This window comes from Cryptomeria japonica, chromosome 4 (assembly GCF_030272615.1).
Source record: "Cryptomeria japonica chromosome 4, Sugi_1.0, whole genome shotgun sequence".
Lineage (NCBI taxonomy): Eukaryota > Viridiplantae > Streptophyta > Pinopsida > Cupressales > Cupressaceae > Cryptomeria > Cryptomeria japonica.
In genome coordinates this window covers 122,932,888-122,945,372 of record NC_081408.1, presented here as the reverse complement: position 1 = coordinate 122,945,372, position 12,485 = coordinate 122,932,888, and the positions used below count along the sequence as shown (strand labels likewise).

Here is a 12,485-nt window from a genome sequence, read left to right as displayed (position 1 = left end):
GAATAAATTCTTGTAATTTTCATTTCATTGAACCGCTTTTCTCACATACATTTCTAGCACCCACCGTGGGACATAACCCCATTTATCAAATTGGTTTTTGAATATGACCAAATTTGCAGGTACACGGGAAATAGGAATCGGCGCATAGAGAACATTCCCTAGCGCATCCAGTTGGCATTTCAGCGTATTTGGTCTACTGTTTAGCGCATTGGACCCACCTCGTAGCACGTAGGAACCCATAGTTAGCGCATAGCCACTTTAATATTTCCTGTAACTTTCGACGCTCGAATTCAACAGCCCAGCGCATCTGGAAAATAGTTCAGTGTGTCGGGTCTTTTTGATAGTGCATCACGTGTTTTCTGTAGCACATCCAGTGCATTCTATAACACATCACAGATAGAAAGTAGGAAATAAATTATAACAAAGACCTCAAAATTTAGACTTGTAGATGTCCACAAAATATTTTCTTTGGCTAACTAGTTATTTGCAGGTGACTAACAGTTTGATTGTAGGTTGTGGAGTTTATTTTATTTAAGCTAGGATTGAAGTAGTTTGAATTTTACTAACTTTGCTAAATTATTTAAAGATTAAAATTTCTTTCATTTTTTGTTAAACTAAAATTGAACTCACACTTTACTTTGGGCATCTAAAAAGAACAACAACAAAAATATTTCTTACTTCTTTAGGAGAAAATTTGTATTTTGGATATCTAAAAAGAACCAACAACTTTTATTTTTGCAAAAAGCTTTAAAAAGAACCTCACCATCCTTTGGTGTTTAAAATGATCAATTTTTATTTTTGCAAAGTAAAAGAACCTCACTTGTCAAATTTTCAAAGTAGATCAAAAGAGGGAAATTCTTCCCCTTCATCAATTTCCTTTTGTTGACCAAAATCGAACTCTTTGCTTGGTTGACCAGGTTTCTTTTCACTAGATTAGAAAATCACTGATTTGGGGAAATAAAATAAACACCGTGCTTTTGTAGAGCAATATCTCCATATAGACATTAACAAATCATTGCAATGAAAGAATAAAAAGAACACTTGTGTGTCTTTCTTCGAAAGTGGAAGGTATATGCTCTCCCCTTAACTAGGTGATCAAAAAGCCAAACCACTCTTATGCTTTCAGTATTTCAAAGCATTTTAAATACTTTAGTAGTCCTGCCCTCCCGAGGAATCAACAAACTCTTAAAGCCATTCTTTAGCTGGTGTGAGGGGAATGACCTAAGTGGGGAACGACTTTGACGCCAAGTGTTCCAACCCACTATAATCAAAAGTGGAGGTTGACGAAAGTCCCTTCAATGGTTTTGCTCAACGATTAGCCTTCCCCCAATATCTTTACAATACGTAAAGCCTTTGTTCTAAAGGTTGGGAAGCCTCCCAAGAGAGTTTATCACTAAAGAACGAACATGAAGCCTGATTACGAACCATAGCAATAGAAACTTTGAGCCGAGTCAGTATCTAGACATTTACAATATCATAGTGTAAGGGTGGCGAGGAACCTATCCCCAAGATTACTCACCATATATCTCCCAAGATAACTACTCAATTGTGAAGCAATTCACTTTGAGTTAATTTCTGGCAAAAGGCAAAAAAACAGGTGCCCCCTAGGGGGTGACAAGGCTATTTGAGCTGACAGAGTATCGAGACTAGTGGGCTATGGTATTGTCGATGACCCTTGAATAAAGAGTCTGATTAAATTATGTTATCTGTATCAAAACCTATTAAAACATTGGGGATTTGAAAACATCCTCGTATAATATACACTCTTTGTTTAGACTAGGCAAACTGGTTATCTCTTTCATGCTATGTTTTCATTTTATACTTCAGAAGATCATCCATCACAGTTGAGAAAAAGTTTAAAAAACACAGAAAAACTAACAAATCAAAAACCAGGGCAGTTTAGCGCCTAAGAGAAACATCTTAGCACTTTGGAACCATCTTTTAGTGCATACAAGCTTCAACATAGCACATCAGTTCTGAACTTTAGTGCATAAACAATCTAAACATTTAATAGTTCAACCTTGGCGCTTATCAAAATAGCCTAACGCTTTGAAGCAACAACATAGCGCATTGGAGGCAAACATTAGCGTATTACGATCAAAAGTTAGCACGTCAGTAGGACATATTACCACATAGCTTTCAAGACTAAATAAAAAAACAAACAGTCCAATTTAGCACATCAAAAAGGCAGCTTAGCACGTTGAGATCATTCTCTAGCGCATTGGCAAAATTTGGTAGTGCATTGGGTCTCTAGCTTAGCGCATGGTCAAACTGAGAAAACAAAGAGCAAAACCGAAACTTTTTGAAATATTTTGAAAACAATTTGGGAAGCCATTTTCAAACCTCACTCAACTCCATCAGGTAGAAAATCAAATCAGATTATCAAAACTATTCCAAAAACAAGACTTCCTTAAGAACGCAGTTGTCAAAATCCAAAAACTAGTCAAAGGATTAACACATTTTTTCCTATCAGAATCAGGTAACATCATCACACACATCAAAAGGTCTTCCAAATCAAATAGATTTTTTATCCTCACCAACATACTTGTTTAAAACTAAAGCTGTGAAATTGAGTTTCCATATCAGGAAAGTTCTTATTCCATAACATTTGATGCACTTTGTCGTGAGGGGGCATCTAAACCTTCATTTGATAAAAGTGGACTTAAGTTTCCAAACAAGATATCTTGAATCCAAAACAAATCAAACGAAACCATTGATCATCTGTGTATGACTAATCCTCATATTATGAGAAGAAAGAGTATTTATCACAACACTAAGTTAAGGAAACAACAACCTAGTTCTTATAAACTTGCTAAAAGGAATAGATTTCTATACATCAATCGCCAACTCTTCAAATCTCATCGAACATTCCTCCATCATATGCGCTTGTATTTTCAAAATAAATCAAACGAATTTGACAAGGAACCATTAAGGAGTAGAGCATTCTGTCAAAAAGAAGCATTCAACCAATGTTTGAATCACGAAGGAAAAATCAACCCTACTTTCTTCCTAGAAGTTTGCATTACTTACAACATACCTCGAGTAGAGCCATCAACTCCTGAACAAAACACAGAAGAGGAATTCATTCCCTTCGTCACAAAATTTCTACTAGATGCCTGTTATCACTTGCTCTCAATGAAACAAACAAAGCGAAACACAACCAGAGTCCAGTATGGGGCGAAGATTATCAAATCCCTTCGACTATCCAAATCTAGAAGACATGGAAATCACTGAAGAACTCCTCCAAGAATGTCAAGAAAGTGCCTCATTTCAAAGGCTTATGGAAAGACTCATAGAGGCTAACAAAGAAAAATACCTACTCATGCTCGCAAGAAAAGGAGTTAAGATTCCAGAAGACTTTGATTCAAACACTTTTAGGAGAAGGTCTCGACTCTATACTTATCAAGAACAACAAAGAGAAGAGGACACATGCGACAATGAGAAAAACATACCCGAGCAAAACATCCCTAAACAAAACATACCACTACACACGCCATTCCAAACTAGAAACAATGAGAAGGAAGAACTCTTCCTCGACAAACAAATGCACCCTTGGTTGCTCTCACACAACAAATGCAAATGCTACAAAAGAAAATACAAGACATGCAACAAGGGTCAACAATGCGGTATTCCTTGAATGAAATCTGTCCTTATCCTTTTGACAAAAGGTTAAACATGGCACCTTTTCCCCCAAATTCAGACATTCCCAAATTTGACAAATATGATGGGAAAAGCGATCCACGTGATCATGTTCGGGAATTGTATACCATGAGCCTGGAATTTTCCCATGATGACACATATTTGATGAGATTATTTCCAAGAAGCTTGGGAGGGAAAACAATGGAATAATTATCCAAAATCACACCTCCTATCAAGTCCTTTGATGAATTAGTCAACAAATTTATCACTCAATATTCCTACAACATTCAACAAGCCATCACCATGCTAGATGTCTGCAATACTAAACAGAAGAACAACGAAACATTCATGGTGTTCCTTCAATGTTGGAGAAGAATGGTTTCAAGATATCCTAGAGATGTGCCTGAAAAGGAAAAGATGGAAATTTTCATCGATAATTTGAATAGCGAGATGAGTTACATACTCAAGCTCCAATGCATACCATCTTTTGCCAAATTAATTGAAAATGGCATCCAAGTAGAGGAGGCATTTGTTAAGAAAGGAACATTGAAATTATTCAAAGAAGGAACAAATTCATCCAACTCTCATTACAATAACCAAAACAACAACAACAACTTAGAAAATCCAGGTTCTGGACCATAAACAAAAATACTGGAAATGAAGGAGGAAATGAAGCTAATGATGTGAAATCCAAACAACCAGTGTTAGCCTTATGAGGCAATCCTTAGGATACCAAGAATCAAAAGGGTGCTAACCAAGACACTAACACTTGTGCACCAAATACCCATCAAGATCATCTCAACACAGACAACACCAACAATGCCCAAAACAATAACACCAATAGAGGACCTAATAAAAACTCACAAGGTAACACCAACAACTTTCCTAAACACATTTACACACCATTAGGGTGATTGTTGGAGTCCGCATTCAGAGAACTCTTGGCAAACATAATTATCTCCTTACCAACAATCAACAACTTTGAACCACAAGTCAAACCACCTTGGTGGAATGACTCACACTTTTATGATTTTCACCGAAACAAAGGACATCAAACAAATGATTGCATGAGGCTGAAAAACATTGTTCAAGACATGATTGATAGAGGCGATTTAACAATCGACGGTCTCAAGACAAATGGTGATCACGACGCCTTTAAAAATCCTCTTCCAAATTACAGCAAGGATGGAGCTTCAACATCAAATGATACACATGGAGCTCGTATCAATCACATATACAATAACACCATCAATCATATATCAACCGATGACAATCAAGTAAATGTCATCACAATCAAGGACAAACGTGGACATGAATCAATCAATGTAACCACCAGAGCTCAATAATATGTCTTGAAGGGGCATACGTCAGCAACAAACACCATACCCAAAATTAAATATGATCTGGTCAGTCAACTACGCAAAACTCCTGCTCAAATATCTATACTTGAATTGCTGAAACTTTCACCAAAACACAAGGACATCTTGGAACAAGCACTATTGGAAACAAAAGTACCTCAGGATCTGGATGCTGACAAATTCCAAGCCATGGTGGCTCACATGACAGGGCCTCATAACCTCACCTTTTCTGAGCATGATAATATTTCATTGAGCCATCCATACAATACTCCACTCCACATTGAAGTCTTGGTCTACAAACATCGAGTTAAAAGAGTATTAATAGATGGAGGAGTTGGACTCAATATCTGTACCATAAAACTTATCCGTGCATTAGGCTTCTCTGAACAATCTATCAATCCATGCAAAAATATCACTATCAAAGCATATGATGATAAAGAAAGATCATCCAAAGGAATAGTGGTGTTGCCAATTCAGGTGGGACCAATACAAAAGGACACTATGTGCCAAGTCTTAGACATAGACCTCACATATAATATCTTATTAGGTCGACCTTGGATACATGAAATGCAAGCAATACCTTCAACTTATCGCCAGTGTGTTAAGTTCCCATACAATGGACAAGAGATTTCTATATCAATAGATCATAACCCTTTTCAACATTGTAATGCTATGGGGGCAGCCCAAGACAGTTTGGTTCCACATAACAGAGAAAAACAAACTTCCTCAGCACCAAATCTTCAACAAGAAAAGCCTAAATCTCTATCTATGGATTTCAAACAGAAGATGAAAATTAGAGAACAAGGCATGGGAGAGTACTCTTTGGAACCCTTGTGTCTAATCAACTTACCAGCATCGCCTAAATCTCATGGGCTACCTTCAGCATCAATACATCAAGCAACACAACCCATCACCAAGTTTGATGGCAAGTTTATTCAACTAGGCACACTAGCACATGAATTAGAGGAAAAAGACATCCTTAGTTGGCTATACAAGGATGAGGAAGAAGACAGAGCAACTACTATGGAAGTTGCTATACCAACATAGTTGTATGGAAAAGGCTACCTGATCATGCAACAAATGGGATACAATGGCAAAGGACCTATTAGCAAGCATCAGGAAGGTGTCACAAAACCATTAGATCATCCTTCATAGTTTTGTAAAGACAAAATGAGATTGGGCTATGAACACACTCTACCCCCAAAGAAAACACCAAATAAATATCAAAAACCTCAGTGGAAGGCAAAGACAAAATACAAGAAGGCACGGTTTGAATCAGCAGAAACAATATGAAAGGAATGTGAATACCAGGAAAAAGAGAAACGACACGAGGAGTTGGCCATTCAAAGAGAAGAAGAATCTTATGCAGAAGTACATCATGTTCAAGAACCTGTTTCAAACAAAGCAGAATCACCCCTTGACAACATCATTACTCCTCGAGGAGAGACAATATATGAGCAAATGCAATGAGTAGAAGTGGAATATGCTACGGAATTAGAGAAGACTGTCAAACTAGTATCAATCATCAAAGACCTATTTTCACCATACAACATACCAGTCCACAACACTGAAAGACTCTGGGATAATACCTCCAAGACTGATTAAAATGAATATGAATGAGGTAGTTATTCCAATGTTACTGAAGATATTGCTGAAAATGCCAGTCATACACCCCTTTCTGAAGAAGAACAAGGCACAGAGCCTAGATTACTTGAATTTGGTCCACATAATATCTATGACGCCAAGGAAAATGAGCAGCCCCTTTACAAGCAAGCTTACACAGAAGATGATACTATTGAAGACCTCAACAAAATCATTAACTTATTTAATATCCCGACCAACCTTGTTGATACCTCCATCCTGACACTTACAGCAGTTGAACTCGACCCACCCAATGACTCTTTACCACTCATCTTTCCTGACCTCATAGACTGGGATGAACCTGAAATTCATGACATACCAATTTTCCCAAATGATGATTCCATTATCCATTACTTATGTATGGTCAACCCAGAAACAAACTCTACCAGCAAACAAAGTAACGACATCTACAATCAGGGGAGTGCCAAGTCTCTCAGTTGCAAAAATGAAAGAAATAAAGGATCTACTGCTGAAAACCAGTCAATGGCAGCACTAGATCACAAAAAAGTAAAAATAAAGGATGCATTTGCAGGTGAAAACCTTTTTGAGGCACCTAAATATGGGAGACTTGATACTCTTCCCGAACACTATCAAGAGCGATCACCCATATTGATTGAGCCCACTCAATCAATCAACATTGGTACAACAAAAGCAACCAAAAACATTCACCTGACATAATCTCTAACAGAGATAGAAAAACAAGAGTTTATCAATTTTTTCAAAGAAAAGCAAATCAATTTTACTTGGTCATACGTGGATATGCCCGGGATTGATCCACATCTAATCATGCATCGCTTGTTTATTGCTCTGAGAGCTAAGCCAGTTAAGCAAAAATTGAGAAAGATGAATCTACATGTAGCACTCATGGTCAAAGTTGAGCTAAAGAAACTATTAGACGTCGGATTTATTTGACCTATAGACTATGTTGAATGGATTTCCAACATTGTGCCAGTTTCAAAACCGGATGGTAGTATCAGGATATGCACCGATTTTAGAGATGTTAACAAGGCCTATCTAAAGGATGAATTTCCTTTGCCGAGTATCGACATAATTGTAGACCTCACAGTAGGTCATGCCATGCTATCACTAATGGACAGTTTTTCCAACTATAATCAAATCAAGATAGCTCCAGAGGATCAAGATAAAACAACGTTTACCTATCCTTGGGGAACGTATTGTTGGAATTTCATGCCTTTTGGCTTAAAGATTGCTAGGGAAACTTATCAAGGAGCAATGACGATAATCTTTCATGACATGATGCATACCTTCATGGAAGACTATGTGGATGATTTACTAGCTAGGTCATTTACCCTAGCAGAACATGTAGGCATATTAGAGAAAAAATTTGATAGGTTGGAGAAATTTCAAGTCAGGCTCAACCCTAAGAAGTGTGTCTTCGGGGTAACATCAGGCAGGTTATTAGGCTACATCATATCAGAAAAGGGCATTGAAGTAGATCCAGCAAAGGTACAAGCCATCATGGAGATGCCACCACCTAAGAACATTAGCCAACTAAGATCCTTGCAAGGACGACTCTAGTCAATCAGGCGATTCATCGCTCAACTAGTAGATAAAAGTCTACCATTCAATCATTTGCTACATAAGAATGTGCCATTCAGATGGGAAGCCAAATGTGTAGAACCATTCTACCAAATCAAGCAATATCTAATGAACCCACCAGTTATGGTCCCACCAATAACAAGAAAGCCACTTATTCTCTACATATCAACAACAGACATATCATTGGGGGCACTGTTAGCATAGGAAAATCAAGAAGGCAAGGAACGAGCTATCTATTATATCAGTAGAACATTGAATGAATATGAGCTCAATTATACATTCATTGAGAAGGCTTGTTTAACAGTGGTATTCACTTCTCAAAAGTTCTGACACTACATGCTAGCTCACACAATCAAGCTAGTAGAAAAAATTGACCCTCTAAAGTACTTGCTCAGGAAAGAAGCTCTCACCGGCAGATTGGCTAAATGGGTAATGATTCTCAACGAATTTGTTATCCACTACACAAAGCATCAAGCTATCAAAGGACAAGTGATTGCAGATCAATTAGCTGATGCACCACTACCAGATAAACAACCAATGGAGATCAAATTTTCAGATGGAGATGTTCTTACCATTACCACCAAGCAATGGACCCTATACTTTGATGGTTCCTACACTCAACATGGCTCAGGTGTTGGCATTTTGTTCATCACTCCTGACAGACACACCATACTAGGATCATATAGACTCATGTTTCCATGCATAAATAACATTACTAAATATGAGGCACTGGTTACAGGGATCAAAATGGTTGTGGAATGGAGAATCACAAAATTGAAAGTCTACGGAGATTCACAACTAGTCATAAATCATATCAACAATGACTATCAGACGAAAGATGACAAGTTGCTACCATACAAACGAATGATGGATGATTTCAAATAGTATTTTGTACACATCACCTTTGACCAAATACTAAGGTTGGACAAAAGAGCAGCTGATGCAATGACTACTATCGCTTCACTGCTACAAATTCCAAAACAATAGATTCATTACGAGTTTCTAGTAGAGCAACTGTTTTCCCTAGCCTATGACGATTTTGCATCCCATGTTATTTATGCCTTAACCGATTCAGACTCTTTGTTATACAGAACAATATACAACTATCTCAAAACCAATACCCTACCCATTGACCTATCTCAAAATAAAAAATGCAACTTTATCTAGCAAGTCGCCCGTTACACTCTAACTACTGATACTCTTTACCGCCGATGTCTAGATGGTACTCTTCTTCATTGCCTTGATCGTAATGAATCTGACTCTTCTTTACAAGAGATTCATGAAGGTATCCATGGCACACATTCAAGTGGTCCTACTCTTGCTAAAAAACTTCTAAGAATGGGATATTACTGGCCGACAATGGAAAAAGATTCTTATCATTTTGTAAAGAAATGTCCGAAATGCGAAATCCATGGTAATCTTATACATGCACCAGCACAGGAATTGCAGCCATTTACAACATCCTAGCCTTTTTGTTAGTGGGGACTAGACTTAGTGGAAAAAATACACCCTTCATCTTTAAATGGACACAAGTTCATTATCACTGCAACATGACCACAGTAACTGGAAAACAAATTGCCTCTTTTATCCTTAATTATCTGATCTGTAGATATGGCATTCCAAGTTCCATCATCATCAATAATGGACGACCTTTCAAAAACCAGGATGTGCGAGAACTATGTGAATGATTCAAAATCCAACATCGTTTCTCTACACCTTACTACCCACAGGGGAATGGTCAAGCCGAAGCATCCAACAAAATAATATTGAAAATCCTCAAGAAAACAGTCGATGATGCAGGAAAAGATTGGCACGTGTAACTTAATCCAGCACTTTGGGCATACAAAAATAACATCTGCACACCTACAGGAACTACGCCATATTCATTGGTGTATGGATCAGAAGCAATTTTACCCCTTGAGGTAGAAATCCCATCTCTCAGAGTATCTTTGAAAGGCCTCATTCCAGATGAAGAATATCAAGTAAACAGACTGCAAGAGCTAGAACTTCTAGATGAAAAGCAACAACATGCCTATACTCACCTCAAAGCATATCGGCAACGCATGTGCTGAAGCTACAATCACAAGGTCATCCCTAGGATTTTTAAGATTGGTGATCTCATACTCAAAGAAAATCCTAGAAATCAACAGGATCGAGAAAAAAAAGGGAAGTTTGAACCTAACTGGTTAGGTCCCTTGTCATCATATCAGCCTATGGATCAGGCGCCTATTAGCTAACAACTTTAGAAGGAGATGTGCTCGACGATCCAACCAAAAAAATCCATTTGAAGAAATACTATACTTGAGCAATCTAATGCACGGAAAAGTCAAAAAATCAAAAAACATCAAAAAAAAAAATACAAAAAAAAAAAATCAAAAAAATCAGAAAAAGCAAACAAAAAGGTGCAATAAAAACAAATGGTGAAAATCTGGCAACATGCAATACTTGTGAGAGGACATCTCCTCTATCTATCTTTGCTCTCGAACCTTTATCCACAATCAAGCACCACCGGCCATCGACCAACACTTTATCAAAATAGCATTATCCAAGACATACTTAGCGTAGTCACTATCCTTGTTTATCCAAATATCATTTCATCATATCCCACCATGGCTTGATAATCACTATAAATATCCACATCAGGCGGTAAATATAGCTAGGGGCAACATTGATTTACATTAAGTCCTAGGTCAAAACTTGCAAAAGACCAAGAGAATCATATCCAGCAAAATTCAGTAATCAAAAGAACAACACATGATGGATGGTTTTCTCAAGTATACAATGTTTGCATCTTGCATGAAGTTTTGACTATTTTTGCACTTGAATTTTTTTGAGCTATTGGATCCTCTAAATATTCTCAAAAATGCATCGAGCTAGAGAAAGTAATTGGGACTCCAATATTTTTTAGTTTTCTGTCTGTGAAGCGATCACTTGTACTATGCAAATACTTGTCTCAAGACGTGATTCAAAGCATATCACTGAAGACATGGTTCCACTTTGCGCATACAAATGGTTTAATCTTGTCTGCTTATATGCAAGCCGCACTCAGGTCGTTTTGGTTCAATTATACCTCGACGCTTGTGCCATCTTGCAAAATAAAAAATCATGTAAATTTTTCTCAGGTCATTATGGTTCAAACATACCATTATGATTGTATAAATTTTTAACATATCCGAACAACTCAATTATGATAAACACAAAGAAAGCAAAAACATGTGACTATACAGGAATGGCAAATGAAAGAATGAGGATGATCAATTAGTTGCATATCATTATCATACATCTCATTTTCAAGATACATCTCACAACATATCATTATCATACATCTCATTTTCAAGATACATCTCACAACATATCATTATCATACATCTCATTTTCAAGATACATCTCACATAATATCTTTATCATACATCTCATTTTCAAGATATATCTCACATATCATACATCATACATCATGCATCATCACATCATATCCATTAAATATCAAATCACATGCATCTATCTAGGCATTGCAACATCATCATAAGAATCATCAAAATTATATATAAAGCATCATCCATAAAAAACATCACATGTGGATCAAAGAAAATGATGTCGTATATATATATATCATAAAAATGATCAAGTATACAAAAAAAGTCATGTCTATCCCAAATACAATGATCAAAATACAATAGAGACAAGGTCTCTCAGGTATGACTATCTCTTGAGGGTGACAGTCTCGCAGCAGATGTCCCAGCACCTGGATCTCCAGGTGGATCTTGAAGAGTCAGCCTGGTCACACCTCTGCTCGCTGTTCTTGAACCAGTCTGCCTGGATTGACTCAATCTCATTGCTGTAAAACTGGGAGCTTTGCGCTCCCTGGGTACTAAATCCTCATAAAGCCACTGGTAATACTCAACCTCCTTGCTTGTATATTACATCTCCCTCAAAGTGTCTCTCATCGAGCCACCACGTTGCTCTCTCTAGACTATCTACCTGATCCTCCACTCAACCCAAGTGCTCCGAAACTATATCACGCTCTGTGGTCAGCTGTGTAATCTGATGTTGATGCGCCAGTAACTGTGTCTGCATATGCTGCACTGACAACTGTAAGGATCTAATCTGAGCATCCTCCCAGTGTGTGGGAATCTGAATCTAGAGGGGTACCTATGTCATGGTACCCCCTATCCCTCTCCCTGTCCTCAACACTGGTGGGGATAGAACATCTAATCTCCTCCTCTAGGAAGGTCATCTAAAATCATCTGTCCCACCCACCACTACTATAACCTCCCCTGCTCGCCCACC

At 37.6% G+C, this 12,485-nt stretch overlaps 1 pseudogene; it reads right to left on the bottom strand.

Annotated features, from left to right (window-relative positions):
• LOC131074160 (photosystem I P700 chlorophyll a apoprotein A1-like) overlaps positions 1 to 12,031 on the bottom strand; it is a 58,654-nt pseudogene extending 46,623 nt beyond the window's left edge.
• Between the last annotated feature and the right edge of the window lie 454 nt (positions 12,032 to 12,485).